This window comes from Lathyrus oleraceus, chromosome 5, assembly GCF_024323335.1.
Source record: "Lathyrus oleraceus cultivar Zhongwan6 chromosome 5, CAAS_Psat_ZW6_1.0, whole genome shotgun sequence".
Taxonomy (NCBI): Eukaryota; Viridiplantae; Streptophyta; class Magnoliopsida; order Fabales; family Fabaceae; genus Lathyrus; species Lathyrus oleraceus.
The window spans coordinates 301,650,484-301,672,880 of NC_066583.1; positions in this window are offsets into that span (position 1 = coordinate 301,650,484).

The following is a 22,397-nucleotide window of genomic DNA, read 5'->3' on the forward strand; positions in this document are numbered from 1 at the left end:
CTTTGGGAAATTTTTTAAAAGAAAAAGTACACAAAAGGCACAAAATAGTTTAAATGAGTTATGCATTTTTTAAGTCTTTTGAAATTTGTCTAGATATGCTTAAGAAGAATTAGCATTTATTAGGAAAAAGGGTTTTGAAAATATCTTGACAAAAGTCAAGGTTTATTGGGAAAGTGGTTCAAGTTTAAAAAAAAAGAGAAGGTTTTGAAAAAGTGAGACGATTTTGAAAATTAAAGAAGGGAATGAGAAGAGAGACTATCCTAGAGCATAAAGTAAAATCTAGGGAGGAAAAATATAACCAAGAGATATCAAGCTTTATGACATAAGTCAAGCAAGAATTCCCTCCTTTGGATTAAGCCTCAAACAAGCCAAATAAGTAAATAAAGTCCATGTATCGGATGAAACCAAAGTAACTTAACCAAGTATTCAAAAGGAAATCCCAAGTCAAAGGTACCAGATGGATTCTAAGGTCTCAAATCACAAGTCCCAAACCAAAAGTCAAGATCCTAATTCTAAGTCCATAACTCCATAATGATGCCAAGGATAGTAACCATAAGTCCATGAGTCAGGATAACCAAGTTTCTCTTTTAGGTTTTTTCTTACTAGTTTTTTATTTACAAAGATATGAAAGTAAAGTCCAAATGGACGCAGATAAAATGAAATAATCATAAACAATATAATATGAAATGCTAAACATAAAGTATAAAGTAAATGGCATAAAATAAAACATAAAGTAAATGACTTGGAAATAAAAGTTAATACAAGTAAAGTGTTAGTAAATGAGGTTAGAAATTATAATGAAGGATGGTTTGGTCATTTTTTGGAGAACACTAAACTATTCACTCACAAGCATGAAAATATGAACCTATACATCATTTATGAGAAGGGCTCCAACTTGGATGAAATCAACAAGTATGCCACTATCTCTCACAAATGGAAAAGGAGCAATATTTTCACATAATACCATGAGGAGGAGGAGACTTACAATATCTCTTATAAAAATGCCTTTGCTTTTGGGACACATTTAGCGCTATGTTAAACAATCATAATTAGACTTATGTAGTAGTCACAACTATCTGAGGCTGGTAAATAATAATATTTGTTTTAATACATGGTAGAGAAATGATATGCAAATTATTCTCCTAAAGTCATGCCACACAAAAAATAAAAGAGGGAATGATCAAGCACAAAGGCTAGGAGGATGGTCCATTACTTCAATCCACACTTCATGACACTTAGGACAAACTTCTGCATCAATCCAAAGTACCTTAAATGATCCATGATCAATTAGGAGGTAGATTTGAAATGGTGAAAGTTCATCAAGTACCAAATCACACATCATGAACAAGATGGATACAAGCCATCCAATTGATCAAAGGGAAAAGAAGGAGATGAAGAAGAAGGTGACAAGAGAAGTCACACCCAAATTGGACCAAAAGTTTGATCAAGTCATCATCAAAATCAATAATCCATTTTGGTGGATTAGGGTTTTCACCCCATCAATATCCAAGATCCATTGAGTTTGATGAGACTCATGATCCAAACCATCATATCCAAGGCCAACAAAAGTTCATAAGGTCACAAATGAAATAAAAATGCAGAAAAAGTATTTTTTAAATGAATTTTAAAATATAAATAAAATGAAAAGTCCATAAAGTCCTTCAAAACACCAAATAAATGGCCAAGAAAATTACGGAAGGTTGAAAGTAAAATAAGAAGCATGTAATAATTTTTCCAGAATTTAAAAATGCAGAAAATTATTTGTAAACCAATTAAAACAAAGGAGAAAAGAGAAAATTCATGAAAAATAGAAAATCGTTGAAATAAAATGTAAAAAAATAAAAATCACATGAAGAAAAATAAAAGATAATTTTAGAAATTATTTTGGGATTTTTTGGATAAAAACTGAAATTACTACGAATTTTAAAAGAAAAAGAAATTAAAAATAATTTAAATCAGAAAAAATACGAAGCATTGGATCACGCCTCATTAAGTGATGTGGCAGATCCATCACTCCTTAGGTTAGAGAGAACGATGGAATGCACTACAAGCAACACACACAATCCAATTCAAATCCAACCAATTAGAACATTTCAAATGTCCAACGTACCTGGCCAAACTCAGACGACCTGAAACACTCCAATCATCTTCTTCGGTGAGCTCTCACTAGAGCTTCATTGTTTGGTAAATTCAGAATCGAGACGACATCCATTGTGATCCTCTTCTCATCCCGAATTCAACCTTATGCTCCAAATTCATTTATCTAAATCGAGCGAAGGGAATTTCAGAGAAGTTTCAGAAGCAAGCAAGCTACGAAAAATTAAATTAAATGATGAACACGATCAATCAACACTAGATAAGTTAGGGGAAAGCATCAGAGAGTGAATGACTACATTATGGTAACTTGTTTGAGTTCGAATGATGCTCAGAACTACCATGTCCAGATGGTGACCAGAAGTTGATGAAGCTCGATCTGGTTAGAGCACTTCAGAAGGTCTTAGAGTTTGGGAATTGTTGCAAAAGTTTCAGGTGATGCCAAAGATGCTAATGGAATCAAGAAATTGGATTGAAACAAGCTGAAACTCAAAACACGATAGTTGATTTTTCTGGAAAATTTTTAAGTTGCAACAAGGATCTCTTGGCTCTCTAAAGCTTGGAAATGAATGCAGTAGCTTCCTATATTTACAGGTAATATGATAGGATCCAAACACGTGTGGAAGGATGCAGAATTCGTGCAAAATAAATTTGATCAGAATGTGAGAAAAGTGTGACTTGAAACTCATTAAAACTCAGCCAAATGATGTGTTTCAAGGGTCAATTAACTTCTGGAGACCTGCTTAAACATGTTTAGGTCCAAAACACATGCTAATTTGACTTGGAATTGAGATCAGTGAAGCTTAAATTTGGGCAATGGTAATTTCTTCAATTACAAGTCACCATGTTCAACCCAATGAGGCATCCTACTCAGGACGTTTTTTGATCTCATTCTTTTTGCAATGTGTTAACATCATGGCCAAGGTTACAATGTGCCAAGAAAGGTTGCATTTGGATGCTTGAGTACAAAGTTATATCATGTTGAAGTTGGCATGAAAAAATGATCATATAACTTAGAAAAAATCGAGTGCTTCATGGCTAAAGATGACCTGTAATGTTTCAATGAATTCCATGGTCTTCCAAGCATAATCTGACCTTGATTCTTGAAGAAAACTTGTAGATAGCATCATAAGTGACACTGTGAAAAACGAATCAGCATCATATGTTGAAAATTGAAGAAGTTATGATCTTTTAAAGTTGAGGAAAAGTCACTTGAAAATAGGTCAAATTTCACTAAGTCCATAAATGACCTATAATGTCTCTAAACTTTTGATGATCCTCCAAGCACAATTGGCTCTTGTCCTATAAAGAGAAGTTGTAGAGGATATTGAGAAGAGTCATATGAAAAAAGAAGCATTCAAAAATGTTGAGAATTGAAGGAGTTGTGATCCTTGGAACCTTAACTTCAAAAGGTTGACTTTTTGGTCAAACCCATTGGAACAAGCTTGTGTACTTGGACTTTACTTGCATTTCAAAGCACATGGGTGATCATATGAACTCAAAATAAGGTGTCCTTGATTTTATCTTGATTAAATTCCTCAAATATTTAAGTTGCTTGTTGAAGAAGGCATGTATATAAACACATGAACCTTTGACTTTCCTTGAGAAGTAAGCCATAAAACTTTGAGATGCTCTTGATTGAAAAGCCCTATCTTGCAACATAAACTTAAGAAAAATTAAACATATTTTTTATTTTTTGATTAGTGGTTAGATAAGCAATTAATCATGTAAGCACAAAGGTAAGACAAACCAATAAAGATGTGTTTCGTGATCCCTGCAAGAAACAAACCCAAAAATGGATAGGGGGAAGGAACAAGAGGTGACCTTGTTTGTGTGAAATGATGCAAATGATATGTGGGATCTTAGGGTTAAAAATTAGGGTATGACACATCCTTGTCTGAAAATCTCTCTTGATTTGACTAGCTATCAGTTATGAGTCGGTTCTAACCAATAAATAAGAAATCCTAACTTCTTTGGCCAGCTTTAAACCCATTATCACTGCTTCATACTCTACTTGATTATTAATGGCTTGAAAGATGAAACAAAGAGATTGTTCTAGTATCTGAAAGACCCCAATTTTTACCCTAAGATCCCTCATGCAATTTCATCATAAGCATTGGGATCATGTCTTGGCATCCTCCTTATCCCTCCTTCATTGGGTTTGTTTTGGGAGAGATCACTAAGCACTTTGTGATTATATTACACTTGTACTTTTATCATTTCACTAACCAAAAAACCAAAAATATGTCTTTGTATTAGTCTAACTCTTTTGTAGGTAGGGCATGATCTCATTGATTCATCAAGTTCACATCTAGGATTTGAGACCCTCATGAACAAAGAGCACAACCAAGAATTGATCCAATAATGGTTATGAGCATCATATACGAGTCCCAATGTTCTCTACATGTCATATTGATCAAGTTTCCTTCAAGAGTTTGAGGGTGATTTGCCTTGGAAACCCTAGTTTGACTGGGTATCTTGAGTAACTTCTCCAACAAGCTATCTCACCAGTTTAACAAATTTCTCAAGGGACACTTCAAATTTAATCATCTTATGCATATATGATCTACCATGAGCCAAGAAAGTCAAGAGAATTGGAAGTTAGCAAGTTGGTTGATGGTGGTTGGCCAGATGAATTCATCTGATCAAAACTGGGTCTCCCTAGACCCTATCTCCTACAATTTTCACCATATCAAAATGATTACAAGATAAAACTTACTCTAAATAACATTATAAACAACTTTAATGTTGATACCTAGAGCTATTTTTTCTTAGAAAATCATTTTCTACGTTGAAACATTATAGGTCATTTTGTCTAAACCCTAATTTGAATGTCAACTTCCCAAGGCCATAACTTGATCAATTTTTATGAGATGAAAGATTTACAAGTTGCACAATCAAATTTAGTGTGTCTACTTAAACTTTTATGTTTGGAGTGGGGGTTAATTCAACTCTTTTGAGTATGTGATATGAGGCTACATTATAGGTCACTTTTGACCCATACCATTGATCAAGTGATTTTTCCAAACTTCAAAAATGCATAACTCTATCATTTCAAATCCAAATTACATGAAATTAGTGACTATTTTGAAGATCTTTGAGAGAGCTACAAGTTTGATGAAGACACGTTTCTCATTTGAAGCTTCCATAAAAAGTTAAGCAAGATGGAATATTGAGACATATGGCTTGACACTTAGAAAAATTTTGATATGTCAAAAATTTCCAAACTTCCACCTCAAATTTCTCCAAGTTCCAAGCTCTAAATGAAAAAGTATTCAACATCAAACTTGTTCCTCTTGATCTCACTTTTCTAAAGAGCTCAAATTCATTCATTTTGGATGAGAAATGCATAGGCTGCCCATGGCTTAAACAGGCTGATATCATTTGGCATGGATCAATTTTCAAACATCAATGTACATGTGCCTTGCAATCCAAGCCTACTTCAACACATCTGATCTTCAATTTGGACCTTCAAACCATCATTTCATGGGCCTATTCATACCCATGCAGCATTGCATCATCATTTGCCAATTTTGGAAAGTGAAAGTGAGTGTGCAAGTATCACATGACTCAGCTATATATAGAGCTCCAATTGCTCAGAATTAAGGACACCATTATGCCAGCTTTGATCCCCTATTGAAAATCCTTCACTCTCATAGGATAAACCTGATAAATTCATTTGAATTTGAGCTTGAATCTCCACTATTTTGGAATTCAATTCTCCAGGAATCCATTGCTTCTAAACCTTTCCATTCTCTTCCTGCAAGCAATTGAAGTGAGTCCAAGCACAAGCCAGATCAAGATCCATCGTGTTCAAACCTCCATTGAAGGTAATTTGCCAAAATTTTAAACTCTCCGATTCTCTTAAATTCTTGCTCAATTCCATTGATTCTTTGGTTGTCTGAAGTCCTACCAATGTAGGCAAGAAGATTGAGTTGCTTTGAGGTCAAATCGAAGCAACTCAGTTCATGTACCTCAGATTTCAATTCCACACATCTCTTAATATATTTGGAATTGGAGTAATTGGAGGTCAGATTCGAGATCAGTGCCATTTTCTCTTTAAGATCATGTCCTTGTTTCTTTTTTTGGTGATGGTTTATGTTGACCAGTCCGGTGAGGTTCACCGGAGAAGATGACCAGAGCTCTGGCTCCGGCGATGACTTGGTCAACCTCTGAACCATAGGATCCATGTCTCATGTGCTAATCTTGATCGTCCCTTGTGATTACCTCATTTTCCACGCAGTTGACTAGAGAACATGTGGAGCGCGCATTTTGGATCATCAGATCTGCCACCTCAATTAATGAGGGAGATCTGATGGTCCACGTAATGTACATTGTCTGATTTTTTTATTTTAATTGCATTTTTTTCAATAATTGATATTAAATTTAATATTGATCCAAAAAATATGGGACTTTCACCAAAAATTTTCAAATATTTTTCTCTTTCATATACTCAATTAAAATTATTTTTTGGATCATTATTAATATTTATCATGAATTTATTGATTTTTCATTTGTTTTTAAGTGTTTAAAAATATTTTTATATGTCCAAAAATTATGAAATTTTTTCTCCAAGGTCCTTTAACCTTGTTTGACCTATGATAAATCTCATGACCATTTCTTTGGTATTTTGATGAAATTTTAGGAATTGGACAAAACATATTTGAATTAAATGCATTATTTTATTATTTTTTATTGAATAAATGCCATTTAAATTTTGTTGACCATTTGTATTGACTTGTTTGAGTTTACTATTTGTTGTTGGGCCTTGGTCAAGGTTGATTTGACTTTGTCAAGTTAATATCATTGGATTTAGGGGATTGATGGAATGTACATTCCATCTCCCAAAATGAATGGGTGATATTAATTTAATAAAAGTCCTCCTTTGACCAATTTGTGATCTCATTCATCCCCTTCCCACTTCATCTCATTCCTCTTCTTATTTCATTCATTTCCATTTGGCCTATGACATCTTAAAGTCCTAATGCTAGTTGATTGAAAAATTGACATGAGTATGGATGAGATTAGGCCACATCTTTTACATATTTTTGTGTGTGGTATATTTTATGAGCATAGTCCATTATACTATGTCTCTAACATACATTAACACCAAAATTCTATTGCCCGACCTCAAATAGTTATGACTTCTACATAAGTCCAATTACGATTGCTTAACATAGCGCTAAATAAGTGATACAAAGGCATAAGCATTCTAGTTAGTGAGATTGTAAGTCTACCCTATTTCATGGTATTGTGTGGAAACGTGGCCTTCTTTCCTTCCTTTGGAAGATATTTTGGTTCAAGGATCCATGCTTGTGATAAGTGGGTTGAGTGTTCTCCAAAGAATGTCTTGAAAATCAAAAGCAAAACAAAACTAACTTCTAACTTACTAACCATTAACTTTTAATTTCAAACTTTTAATTTAATGCAATTTACTTTTAGCACTTTATTTCATTTGCCATTGTACATATCATTCTAATTGTTTATGTTAATATAATTTTCACTTTGTCCATTAGGAACATATTGTGTGATATATTTTGTTTGTGTTACTTTGTTTGTTTGTGTGGTCTTTGACCATTAATGTACATAATAAAAAAACAAAAACCCTAAAAAACTTTTGAGTGGACTGTTGGTTTGATCTTGCCCAAATGGACTTAGAATCTAGGCAACCTTCCTAAGCTAAAGGACTTGGCCAATGTCAACTTGTTGAAGAACCAAGTGCTTGCAATTTGAATTCATCTTATACATCTTTGAAGATCTCTCTAAGATTCATCTGCAACATGATCATTGTGAAGCTGTTATTTTGAACCTGTGACTTGTGGAATTCATCTGTTGCATGAGCCATTTTGAAGGAGATCATGGAATGGATAAGCTTGGATGAGGCCATCTTTATTTGATGCCTTTTCTCTTCAAGATAATATAATTGTGAATTTGTGTGTTGCTTGATTCTAAAAAGTCCAAGGGAATTCTGGGTTTCTATTGACATTTTTGTCTATTGGATTGCTACCCATTTGGTCCGATCTTTTCAACTCTAAACTTTTAATTCTTGTACATAGGCTAATCTCTTCATCTTCTCCATATTTATTTAATTTCAAAGTCTCTCCCTCCATTTTAAAAAAAAATCTTCTTTGTCTGAACTACTTTTGTTCTAAACTTTGACCACTTTTGCAAAAAAGATAGAAACTTTGGCCTTATGCCATTGCATTTTCAAACTTATTTTCTTAACTCAAGCTTGTAAATGAACTAAACAATACTTGACTTAAACTTTCAAAAAAGCCAAAAAGAACTAACTCATTCAAACCATTTTAGGCCTTTGTGCCTTTCAAACTTAAATTTTGTTAAAATCAGTGCACCCATTTTGAAATTTGTATCACGAACTACGAGGTTTTGATCCCTCATCTTATGTTGGTACGTAGGCACAAGACCGAAGGTCTTGTCAAACACAAAAATATAATTAATGAATTCTTGTCTCATCCCCCTATTATATTTGTTTGTAAACATCACTTTGTACAAAATACATATGCATACAAAAAGGGCTCCCTAGGAGTACCTAGGACACTTTGGGTGCTAACACCTTCCCTCTGTGTAACCAACCCTCTTACCCGTGATCTCTGATTTTTATTAGTTTTTATTTGAAAACTTCTTACTATTTGGGTTTTGTTCGTACGTTTTCCCTTTTTCCTTGGAAACAATAAAAGCGCGGTGGCGACTCTTGTTAATTGATCTCTAGCTTGTTAATAGCTTGATGATCATGAAAATCCCGCTACACTCCCCTCTTTCATGGTATTGTGTGGAAACTTGGCCTTCTTTCCTTCCTTTGGAAGATGTTTTGGTACAAGGATCCATGCTTGTGATAAGTGGGTTGAGTGTTCTCCAAAGAATGTCTTAAAAAGCAAAAACAAAGCAAAACTAACCTCTAACCTACTAACTATTAACTTTTAATTTCAAGTTTTTACTTTAATGCAATTTACTTTTAGCATTTTATATCATTTGTCATTACACATATCATTCTAATTGTTTAGGTTAATGTAATTTTCACTTTGTCCATTTGGACCATATTGTGTGATATATTTTGTTGGTATTATTTTGTTTGTTTGTGTGGTCTTTGACCATTAATGTATATAATAAAAAAAACCGTAAAAACTTTTGAGTGGACTGTTGGTTTGATCTTGCTCAAATGGACTTAGAATCTAGGCAACCTTGAAGATATCTCTATGCTAATGGACTTGGCCAATGCCAACTTGTTGAAGAACCAAGTGCTTACAATTTGCATTCATCTGATACATCCTTGAAGATCTCTCTAGATTCATCTGCAACATGATCATTTTGAAGCTGTTATTTTGAACCTGTGACTTGTAGAATTCATCTGCTACATGGGCCATTTTAAAGAAGATCATGGAATGGATAAGCTTGGATGTGGCCATCTTTATTTGATGCCTTGCTCTTCAAGAATATAATTGTGCATTTGTGTGTTGCTTGATTCTAAAAGTCCAAGGGAATTCTGGGTTTCTATTGACATACTTGTCTATTGGATTGCTACCCATTTGGTCAGATCTTTTCAACTCTAAACTTTTAATTTTTGTGCATATGATAGTCTCTTCATCTTCTCCCCATTTCTTTAATTTCAAAATCTCTCCCTCCAATTTTCAAAATCTTCTTTGTGTGAACTACTTTTGTGCTAAAATTTAACCACTTTTGCAAAAATATAGAAACTTTGGCCTTATGCCATTGCATATTTAAAATTATTTTCTTAAATCAAACTTGTAAATAAATTTAACTATAATTGACTTAAACTTTCAAAAAGCCAAAAAGAACTAACTCATTCAAACCATTTTAGGCCTTAGTGCCTTTCAAACTAAAATTTTGTTAAAATCAACACACTCATTTTGGAATTTGTATCACGAACTACGAGGTTTTGATCCCTCATTTTTATGTTGGTACGTAGGCACAAGACCGAAGGTCTTGTCAAACACAAAAATATAATCAATGAATTCTTTTCTCATCCCCCCATTCTATTTGTTTGTAAACATCACTTTGTACAAAATACATATGGACACAAAAAGGGCTCCCTAGGAGTACCTAGGACACTTTGGGTGCTAACACCTTCCCTCTGTGTAACCAACCCCCTTACCTGTGATCTCTGACTTTTATTAGTTTATATTCGAAAACTTCTTACTATTTGGGTTTTGTTCATACTTTTTCCCTTTTCCCTTAGAAACATTAAAAGCGCGGTGGCGACTCTTGTTAATTGATCTCTAGCTTGTCAATAGATTGGTGATCATGAATTTCCCGCTATTATAGGGCCATAGAGTCTTTGAAAGTTGGTTTCCCACCCTTGCATCCTTAACCCTTTAGTTAGGTCTACGCTATTCTTCTTCATGTTTTTAAAATCCACTAGCGACTCACACATTACTTCAAGCTTTTTAAATGGTGGTGCTAGGTGGATGTGAGGTTCACGATCAAGAATATGAGGTTCCCTGTAGATGGGGGTAGAGATGACGCCAGTGGTTGCTATTGTTTGTTGAGTAAAAATGGGTGTGTGTTCTGTTGAGTTCATTTGTTGAGAGAAGTTGTAGATGGATTATTGTTGAGCATCCATGAAGAACAAGGTTGAAGATGAAGGTTGAACGAAGAACTTGATGAAGAAACTATAGGAATCTTGAAGATGATGAAGAACTGAGAGAGAAAGGGTTTAGTGTATACGTGAGTGTAAAGTGTGAGATTGTAATGTGTGAAGAGATTTTATACCCACAAAGATGCATGCAAAACGACAACATTAAGAGTAGTTTAAATGTTAAATAATTAAATGCAGCACGTTAACCAAGTTTGCACGTTTGGAGGAGAATGATTACAACCCATGATGGAGGTCTAATCCCCAAATCAGCACACTGCTCGAGGAGATTTCAAGAGTTTGTCTCTTGATTTCTGCTAGACAGCTGTCTAAAAGTTTCAAGGTCAGACGCATGAGGTTCCACATGTTACTTTATCTGATCTTCAGAAATACCAAAAGGTTGGATCCTGAGGATTTCTGATTCAGATAGTTTCTAACTGGTAGAAGAATCAAAGTAAGATTCAGATACCAGATGTTTAATTCAGAGTCTTATTTTGCTATTTCAGAGAGGCACATTTTATTCTAGACAAATATGAATGTTTAAGTTTTTCAAAATAAACGAGAATCTGTCTTTAGCGAGGGGTTTAGTAAAAATGTCAACCCATTGATGGTCTGTATCAATAAATTTTAAAGATATTACCCCTTTCTGAACATAGTCTCTAATGAAATGATGTTTATTTCTATGTGCTTAGCTATGGAATGTAGAATAGGTTTCTTACTTAAACAAATGGCAACAGTATTATCGCAAAAAATAGGAACGTTGCTCTCAAAGATCAGAAGGTCTTCAAGTTGATTTTTCATTTAGAGCATCTGAGTGGTGCAGAGTGATGCTGATATATATTCTGCTTCTGCAGTGGACAACGCTATGGTTGATTGTCTTTTGCTGACCAATGATATGAGATTATTACCCAAGAACTGATAGTTCCCAGATGTACTTTTACGTTCCATTCTGTCTCATGCATAATCTGCATCACAATAACCAGAGAGCCTATACTATGATGTTTTCTCATACATCATGCCAAGGTTAGGGGTACCTTTCAAATATATGAGAATTCTTTTAACAGCTGTTAAATGAGATTCCCTAGGATCTGATTGGAATCTGGCACAAAGACATACACTAAACAGAATATCAGGGAATGTAGCCATCAGATAGATAAGAGAGCCTATCATACCACGATAGAGCTTCTGACAAACCTTCTGACTAATTTCTTCTTTCTCCAAAATTCAGGTTGGATGCATTGGTGTCTTAGCAGGTTTGCATTCATCCATTTCGAACTTCTTCAGAATGTCTTTTATGTACTTACTTTGATAAACGTAGGTAGTTTATGAAGCTTGATTGATTTGAATCCCTAGAAAGAACTTTAGTTATTGCATTAAGCGCATTTCAAATTCTGCCTGCATTAGCTCAGAGAATTCTTGGCATACAGAAGGGTTAGCTGAACCAAAAATAATGTCATCAACATATATCTGGAATATCATGAGATGATTTCTAATATTTTTACAGAAGAATGTAGAGTCAACCTTTCCTCTAATAAAATCATGTTCCAGAAGAAAGTTACTTAATCTTTCATACTAAGCTCTAGGAGCTTGTTTTAAACCGTACAATGATTTCTTAAGTTTAAAAACGTGTTCTGGACATTTAGAGTTTTCAAAACCTGGAGGTTGATTGACATAAACTTCTTCTGATATATAACCATTAAGGAATGCACTCTTGACATCCATTTGATATAGTTTGATTGAATGATTTACAACAAATGAAACAAGTAAGCGAATAGATTCTAACCTGGCGACTGGGGCAAAGGTTTCGTTGTAGTCAATGCCTTCTTGTTGACTGTACCCCTGTGCCACCAATCGTGCTTTATTTCTGAATACTTCTCCCTTTTCGTTCAGATTGTTTCTGAATACCCATCTGGTTCCGATAATATGATTTCCTTTAGGCTTTGGGATGAGATCCCAGACGTCATTCTTCCAGAATTGATCTAGCTCTTCTTTCATAGCCAGAACCTAGTCATTGTCTTGAAGTGCCTCATCACATGAAATAGGTTCGATTAGAGATACTAATCCTAGAGGAGTTTCTTCATATACTTTGAATGTTGACCTAGTTCTGACAAGTTCATCCTTGTTTCCCAGAATCAAATCTTCAGAGATGTTGGGGCGACTTCTTGATCTTTTCGGGATACTTGAGGCTTCAGTTTCATCTGGCCTTTATCTATCTGATACTTCTGGTGCTTTAGTCTTTTCGTCAGAACCTGCAAGAGTAATCTCCAAATCTGCAAGTTTCTCAACTAGCTTTGACTTTTTAGGGTCAAGCTTATCATCAAATCTAACATGGATTGATTCTTCCACAATTTTGGTTTTTGTGTTGTATACTCTGTAACCTTTAGAGCGTTCTGAGTATCCTAACATGATACCTTTTTGTGCTTTTGAATCAAACTTGTTCAGATGATCTTTAGTATTCATAATCAAACAAGGGCATCCAAAGGGATGAAAATATGAAATGTTGGATTTTCTTCCCTTACACAGTTCATAGGGAGTCTTTTCCCGAATAGGTCATATGGAAATTCTATTCTGAATATAACACACTGTATTTACTGCTTCAGCCCAAAAGTGCTTAGTCGCATTTGTTTCATTGATCATGGTTCTGGCCATATCTTGGAGTGTCATATTCTTCCTCTCTACAACTCCATTTTATTGTGGAGTTCTAGGGCAGGAGAAATCATGGGATATTCCATTAGAGTCAAATAGTTCCTCAAAAAATTTATTCTCGAATTCGCCACCATGATCACTTATGACTCTGATGATTTTAGAGTCAAATTCATTTTGCACTTTGGAACAGAAGCCGGTGAATACAAAGTGAGACTCACTCTTGTGCTTTAGGAATTTTACCCATGTCCAGCGACTAAAATCATCAACAATAACTAGTCCATACTTCTTTCCATTGACTGACGTTGTCTTAACAGGCCTAAAAAGGTCAATGTGAAGAAGTTCCAGAGGCTTAGAGGTGGAAACAATATTTTTCTTTTTAAAAGATGTTTTAGAACATTTTCTTTTCTAACATGCCTCACACAGAGCGTCTGAAGAATACTTCAGTTTAGGTAGACCTCTGACTAACTCGAGTTTATTTAGCTGAGAGAGTTTTCTCATGCTAATGTGGCCCAAGCGTTTATGCCATACCAATTGCTCTTCATGAACATACATCAGGCATTTTACATTTTATTCTTTTAGGTCTGAAAGATTTATCTTGTAAATATTGTTTTTCCTCTTGCCAGTGAATAGGACTGTTCCATTATTCTGATTAATTGCTTTACCTGTTTTTTGATTGAAGATTACATCATAGCCGTTATCACTCAATTGACTTATTGATGACAAGTTATGCATTAATCCTTCTACATAGAGAACATCAGATATAGAGGGAAGAGTTCCATTGCCAATAGTTCCAGAGCCTCTGATTCTTCCCTTCTGATTTCCTAAGAAACCTACAAAGCCCGCATATTTAAGTTCCAGGTTTTGGAACGTATACTTTCTTCCCGTCATGTATCGCGAGCATCCAGAGTCCAGGTACCATGACTGGTGTCTTAACTCTGCGACATAAGATATCTGCAACATAAACACACTTATCCTTTGGTACCCAGAATCTTTTGTGTCCTTTGTGATTAGTTTTCCCAGAGTTTCTTAGAACTTTGGGCTTTCTAGCATTGTCAAAATGTCCTGCTTGTGCATGTGTGTAGTGATAAGAAAAAGGAGATTTGGGTTTATCATCTGTAGAAGACTTATCTTCACTGGGGACATACTCTATTCCTCTTTTATTATTCTGACTCCCTCCATAAATCATGGATGCCATTCTGCTTCTTTCTATCCCATTTTTCAGAAACTTTTGAAAATATTTTTCATATTCATATATTATTCTGTTATAGGTTTGTGGGGCTTGAGATAGTGCTTCTTCAAATTTTAAACATTGTTTATTTGTAGAGTCTCTCTCTCTCTCTTTTATCAAAGTTTGATTTTCATCTTGTAATTCTGAAGCAGTCATCTCAAGCTTATCACATTCTTCGATGGTTCTTTCAAGAACTCCTTTTAAAGCCTTAAATTTTTGTTTAAGTTTCTGATATGAGTTTAGAGTTTCATAAAGGAATGATTCAAGGTCAGAGCAAGAAAGATCAGAAAATACCTCTTCAGAATCAGATTCTCCATCTGATGTATTTCTGGAGGTGGTAGTCATGAGTGCAACATTTGCCTGTTCTTCAGAGTCTGATTTGGAGGAATCATATCCACTATCGTCCCAGGTGGCCATCAATCCCTTTTTGGTTCTGAATGAGCTTTTCTTGAAACCTTCTCTTCTGGAGCTTTCTTTCTTCATCTTGGGACATTCGTTTATGTAATGACCTGTTTCCTTGCATTCCTCTTCAACTTGGGACATTCGTTTTTGTAATGACCTATTTCCTTGCATTCCTTTGCAGAGTCTCATTGTCTTCCTCTTCATCTTGGAAGACTTTATTTCTTTCTAGTTTGCATCTTTCAGATCTGGACTTTAGTGCTACAAACTTGATCTTCTTTTGAGGCTCATCTTCCTCAAGTTTTATCTCGTGACTTCTAAGTGAACTGACGAGTTCCTCAAGGCTGATATTGTTCAGATCTTTTGATAACTTTAATGATGTGACCATGAGTCTCCACTTCTTTGGCAAGCTTTTGACTATCTTTTTGACATGATCTGCAGTTGTGTAGCCCTTGTCCAGAACTTTGAGTCCTGCAATTGAAGTTTGAAATCTAGAAAACATTACCTCTACAGCTTCATCGTCCTCCATTTTAAAGGCTTCATATTTCTGAATTGGAGCCAGAGCCTTTGTCTCTTTGACTTGAGAATTTCCTTCGTGAGTCATCCTTAGGGAGTCAAGTATTTCTTTAGCTGTTTCCCTGTTGATGATCTTTTCATATTCATTGTAGGAAATGGCATTTAGTAGTATCGTTCTGGCTTTGTGATGGTTTTTGAATTCACGCTTTTGATCATTTGTTATTCTGCTTCTAGAAATGGCAACGCCAGCGTTAGTCACAGCCGGTGTGTAGCCGATTGTGACTATATCCCATAAATCAGCATCGTAGCCCAGAAAGAAACTTTCAATTCTATCTTTCCAATAATCAAATTTTTCTCCATCAAATATTGGAGGTTTAGCATTGTAACTATCTCTTTCATTGGTGTTGGCCATAGTGTTTTTCTCATGCTGGATCTCTCTACACTGTTAAGTGTCTGATTAGAAAATCAATAACAGAGCCGAAGCTCTGATACCAATTGAAGGTAGAGAAAAACAAGAAATGGGGGTTTGAATTGTTTTGGAAAATAAGACTTTTTAAGAATTTAGACACCCTCAAAATAAAAGGAATTTGACACAGAATTTTATACTGGTTCGCTTAAAATTCAAAGCTACTCCAGTCCACCCGGCCAAGGTGATTTCGCCTTCAAAAAGGACTTAATCCACTAACCTTGAAAGATTACACAAACAACCGTCTAAGAGAATAATCCCTTAGCCCTTTCAAGTATTCAGATTGCACAGAGTCACTTGAGGAAGTATCTTAGTAATGATATGATTAGTAATGCACAATGCTTCTAACAATAAGCAAATATTACAGAAATATAAGAACAATAATTTTCACGTAAGAGCAGCAACTTGTGAAAGAGTGAAGGAAGGTAATTGAGGAATTTGTATTCTTATGTGTGTCAGGTGTGTTTTTCTTGAGCGACATTCCATCCTTTATATAGGAGTTTGAGAGGACCGTTGGGTGATGACAAAATATTGGACATTAAAGAATGATTAATGGCATTACTCTCCTTGTTTCTTTTCAAAACAGTTTTGGGCGCGTCATAACTTCCTTCTAGAAATAGTTTCTTTCTAAATGCAGATTTCTTCACGGTTACGTTTTCTGAGTCAGCGAAACCTGTATTCAGAGTCTTGTTTTGCAATGTTCGTCTTTAGTGGATACTTGTATCTGACTATATCAGAGTTTCTCTTTAATCTTGACTTCTTCAAATCGTGCGTCTTCAGAGTCTGGATTTATTCTCCCCTTTCAGAGTTTATGACTTCTTTCATTTTGCTAGCGCTTGTGTTAGATCAGAACCTTCTGGTCACGTATCCTCTGAGTAGCATCTAACATTGAATTCTATATCTGATGATTTATCTATCTGACTGTTTGATCAGAGTCCTGCACACTTAGAAAAATTTCGTTAGGGTACCATTTGTTTCATCCTTTGTTATCATCAAATTATTAGAGATACATTAAAAAACCAACTTTGTTCTTACAGAGATATCATAGGTCCATGACATGAATGCATAAAGAAAGGGAATGAGATGAAGAGGGAGGGGAAATGGATCGAACTCAAATTGGACAAAGGAGGATTTTTACCAAATTAAGATGATTCATTCATTTTGGGAGAGGGAATGTACATTCCATCAATCCCCTAAATCCAATGATCTTAACTTAACAAAGTCAAATCAACATTGACCAAGGCCTAACAACAACAAGTCAAACTTACAAAGTCAATCAAAATGGCTCTACACAATTTATTTGGCATTTATTCAATTAAAAATACTAAAAATAATGCATTAAATTAAATACAGTTGGTCAATTTCCTAAAATCTCATCAAAACACCAAAGAAATGGCCATGAGATTTATCATAGGTCAAACAAGGTCAAAGGACCTTGGAGAAAATTTTTCAGAATTTTTGGAAACTTAAAAGTATTTTTAAACAATTAAAAATATTCACAAAATCAATTAAATCATGAAAATATTAATAATGATCCAAAAAATAATTTTAATTCAAAAAATGAAAGAGGAGTTTATTTAATTTATTTTGGTGAAACTCTCACATTTTTTGGATCAATATTAAAATTAATATGAATTAATGAAAATCAAAGGAATAAAAACTAAAATCAAAAAATCAAAAAAATATGGACCACTTGATCTCCCTCATTAATTGTGGAGGCATATCAAGTGGTCTGAAACGCACAATCCACGACGGTCTTTAGTCAGCGCGTCACAACAATGGTCGTCCAAACTAACGCTTATGATTAAAACATTTTAAACCAAATCAATGGTTCTAAACCGTGCCACATCACTGCCGGAGCCAAAGGCCGGTCATCTTCTCCGATGACCCTTGCTGGACTGGTTCAATCATCACCATGACTTAAAAGAAAAAAGAGGACATGATCTGAAAGATAAAATGGCGTAGATCACGAATATCACCTCAATTTTAACTAACTCCAAATATATAGAGAGATATATGGAGTTGAATTTTGAGGTGTGTCAATCGAGTTACTTCAATTTAACCTCAAAGTAACTCAATCTTCTTGCCTACATTGGTAGGACTTCAGACAACCAAATATCCAAGAGAATTGATGAGCATTGAGTGAGAATCGAAGAGAAGAAAAAATCTAGAAAATACCTTCAATGTTGTGCAGAACTTGATCTCTCTTGCTTCAATTCATGTTTGATCTTGCTCCAGTAGCTTGCAGAAGTGGCTTAGGATTGGTACAAAGCTTTAGATCCTGGAGTTTTTAAATCTCTAAACAGTGAGATTCAACTCAATTTTCAAATGAAAATTCTCAGATTTTCCTTTCAAATGTGAAGGTTTCAAGTATGAGGCAAAGTTGGTACGCAAGGATCCTTTGAAATGAGCATAAAGGGTCTCTATTTATAGCAAAATGGACTATTATTTGCACACTTGAAATTTTATCCAATTTTAGCAATGCCATATTCATGCTTGCATGGGCGTGTGCAGTCCCGTGAAGCAATGCAATTAGGTCCAAAATCAATTGTGTTGATGTTTGAGTCAAGCTTGAATGGCAAGGCAAGGTTATGTGATCATTAGAAGATTTGATTTTGCCAACTGATGCAGGCCTGTTAACACCATGCGCAACCCTATTAAACCTTGTCCAAAATGAATGAATTAGGACTCTTTGAAAAGCTTAGATCAATAGGAACACGTCTTATGTTGAACACATGGTGAATTTTAAGGTGGAAGTTTGAAAAATTCAACATGTTGAAATTTTTTCTAAGTGTCAAGTCACATACTTCATTATTCCACCCTGCTTAACTTTTTATGGGAGATCCAAATGAGAAAAGTGTATTCATCAAAATTGTAGCTATTTCGAGGACCTTAAAAATGGTCACAATTTTTACATCATTTGAATTTAGAATGAGTGAGTTATGCATTATTTAAGTTGCGGAAAATCACTTGTTCAAAGGTATTGGTCCAAAATGACCTATAATGTATCCTCATATCACATGCTCATAAAAGTTGATTTAACTCTCACTAAAAACATAAAAGTTAAATTAGACACCTTTAATTTGATTGTACAAATTGGAAATCTTTCATCTCATAAAAATTGAGCAAGTTATGGCCTTGGGAAGTTGACTTTCAAATTAGGGTTTAGACAAAATGACCTATAATGTTTCAACATAAAGAATGACTTTCCAAGAAAAAATAGCTCTATACCTAAACATGAAAGTTGTTTGGAATGTCATTTAGAGTAACTTTTCTCTTGGATTCATTTCCATATGATGAACATTTTAGGAGATAGGGTCTAAGGAGACCCAGTTTTGATCAGATGAATTCATCTGGCCAACCACCATCAACCACCTTGCTAACTTGCAATTCTCTTGACTTTTTTAGGCTCATGGTAGATCATATACGTATAATATGATGAATTTTGAAGTGTCCCTTGAGGAATTTGATCAATTGGTGAGGAAGCTTGTTGGAGAAGTTACTCAAGATACCCAGACAAACTAGGGTTTTCAAGACAAACCAACTCCAAACTCTAGAAGAATACTTGATCAAAATAACATGTAAAGATAATTGGGACTCATATATGATATTTAGAGACATTATGGATCATTCCTTGGTTGTGTTCTTAGCCATGAGGGTCTTAAACCCTAGATATGAAGTTGATAGACCAATGGTGATCATGCCCTACCTACAAAAGAGTTAGGCAAATGCAAAGACATATTTTTGGTATTTTGGTTAGTAAAAATAATAATATAAAGGTATGATACAATCACATGGTGCTTGGTGATCTCTCCCAAAACAAACCCAATGAAAGAGGGGTAAGGAGGATGCCAAGGTATGATCCCAATGCTTATGCATATGATGAAATTGCATGAGGGATCTTAGGGTCAAAATTGAGGTCTTATAGCTTCCCTACCAATATCCATCAGATTCGCTCTCAGTCAGAGTTTTCTCTTGGTTTCTGAGCAGCTATTTAAGTTTGTTCCTCTGTAGGTTTGTCTCCCATTTGATATGGTTTTTGACCTAAAATTCCCTGCAGAATTGGTAGCAGTTCCTCAGAAAATCTCCTCCTTTCTTCCCCAGCTAGGGTTGAACCTTTGGGATGTTGATCTCTTTTCTCCAGCAGTTGTATCCCTCTTTAGTGGACTGACTGATAATTGTATCGACGATTTAAATCTACGGCATCTTTGTATCCTTTGTGGTCGTTTTGTCAGCATAATCATCATATATACATATACATATACATATACACTCATATAATGGAACTATTTCATCATCGCACTTTGAGATTCTTGTGACTTCTATTCTCTGTCATGGTGGTACTTTATCCCCATGCAAGTTTTGTGTGTCTATCCTCCTTCAATTGTAGAGTGTCAGCCCCTTAAGCAGAAAGACTTTAACCTTTATCCTTTCCCCACTGAGTTATTTCCTCGTGGATGATTATTATTTCAGCTTCCTCCCCTGTTGATTATCTGGATGGAAACACTCCCTTAGAGTTACATCCTTATTGGGTTGAGTCTTGACTGACCATTTCTTTCTAGATCTTACCTAGACAAATATTTTTGGTCCTCTAAGAGTCTATTACCCAGTAACTGGTAGTATTCTTCTTAGTTGACAGTTTGTTACTTCTTGCCCAGTACCCGACAAAAGTAACCTTATTCTCCCCAGCGGATTCGTTTTCACGTTTCCCCAGGAAGTATATCCTTGATATGTTCATGTTAACCGGTGACAGATATTTTCTTCCCCTTCTTTAAGCTTATCCTTGACATGTTCATCCTAACCGATGACGAATATTCTCATCTGCGGTATTCTGCCCAGTAACCGGTAGTTGTAAATCCTGCTTTTCTCCCCTTTGTAGAGTTTATCCTTGATATGTTCATCCTAATCGATGACAAATATTCTCTTTGTGGTCTTCTATCCAGTAACTGATAGATGTAATCCCTATTCTCCCCCTCAGAGTCTATCCTTTATATGTTCATCCTAACCGGTGATGAATATTCTCTTTGATGGTATTCTATCCAACATTCAATAGATGTAATTCCTACTTTTTGTTCAAGTGGTTTATCCTTGATATGTTCATCTTAACCGACGACGAGTATCCTCCTTTGCATCTCTAGGCAAGTTTATCCTTGATATGTTCATCTTAATTGATGATGGATTTTCTTTCCTCTGAGTCTATCCTTGATATGTTCACTTTAAACAGTGACGGGTATTCTCTCCCTTTGGTCTTCTGCCCAGTAACTGGTAGTTGTAAATCCTATTCTCAGCTTTTCCCTAGCAAGTTTATTCTTATCGAGTAACTCGAAATGAATTCACCTACTGACGGCCCTCAGTGAGTCATCCTTGATATGTTTACCCTAACCGGTAACAAATGTTCTCTCTGTTAGATTTTCATTATCTCCGTACCCAATAAATGGTAGTGGGTAGTGGATTTCTACTCCTCATGCATTGAAGATCTTTTCTTCCCCAGTCGAGTTGAGTGCATATTTCCTTAGTGAAATTGTTGTTCCTGCATGGTTCGAGTATTTCAGTTTTATTCTGATTTACCTGTTCCCCTGCAAACGTTCCCTTTGTTTCCCCGGTTGAGTATTTCCATTTTCATGGAATGCCTCTAGTTCCCCCCAACAGTCTTTAAGTCATAGCCTGGCCTACGCATAACCCTTTCTCCCTTAGAGTCTCTGTCTCCCTAGTGAGTTTTCCTTATAGAATACATTATGCTCCTACGAACTTTCAGTCTCTCTAAATTCTTTTCCTTTGTGGTAACATTTACCCACATAGGGTTTATTTTAACATTCATGTCATATGCATCACGAGGTCTCTTAGTGAGCAAAATTTATTTCTATATGTTGTTATTCAAGTCCATTCTACTGAGTTGATGCGAAGATTTTAACCTTCATCTCCTCAGTTAGAACGTCCTTAAATAAGGGCAGCTGTAAGACTCCAATTTTGACCCTAAGATCCCTCATGCTATCTCATCATATGCATTGGCATTGGGATCACACCTTGGCATCCTTCTTACCCCTCATTCATTGGGATTGTATTGTGGGAGATCACCAAGCACCATGTGATTGTATCATACTTGTTATTTTATTATTTTTACTCACCAAAATACCAAAAATAGGTCTTTGCATTTGCCTAACTCTTTTGTATAGGACACTTGATCACCCTTGATCTATCAAGTTCACATCTAGGGTTTAAGACCCTCATTGCTAAGAACTCAACCAAGGAATGATCCAAAAATTCTCTAGGCATCATATATGAGTTCCCATGATCTCTACATGTTATTTTGATCAAGAATTCTTCAAGAGTTTGGAATTGGATTGCCTTGGAAACCCTAGTTCATCTGGGTATCTTATGCAACTTCTTCAACAAGCTCCTTCACCAATTTATCAAATATTTCAAGGGAAACTTCAAAT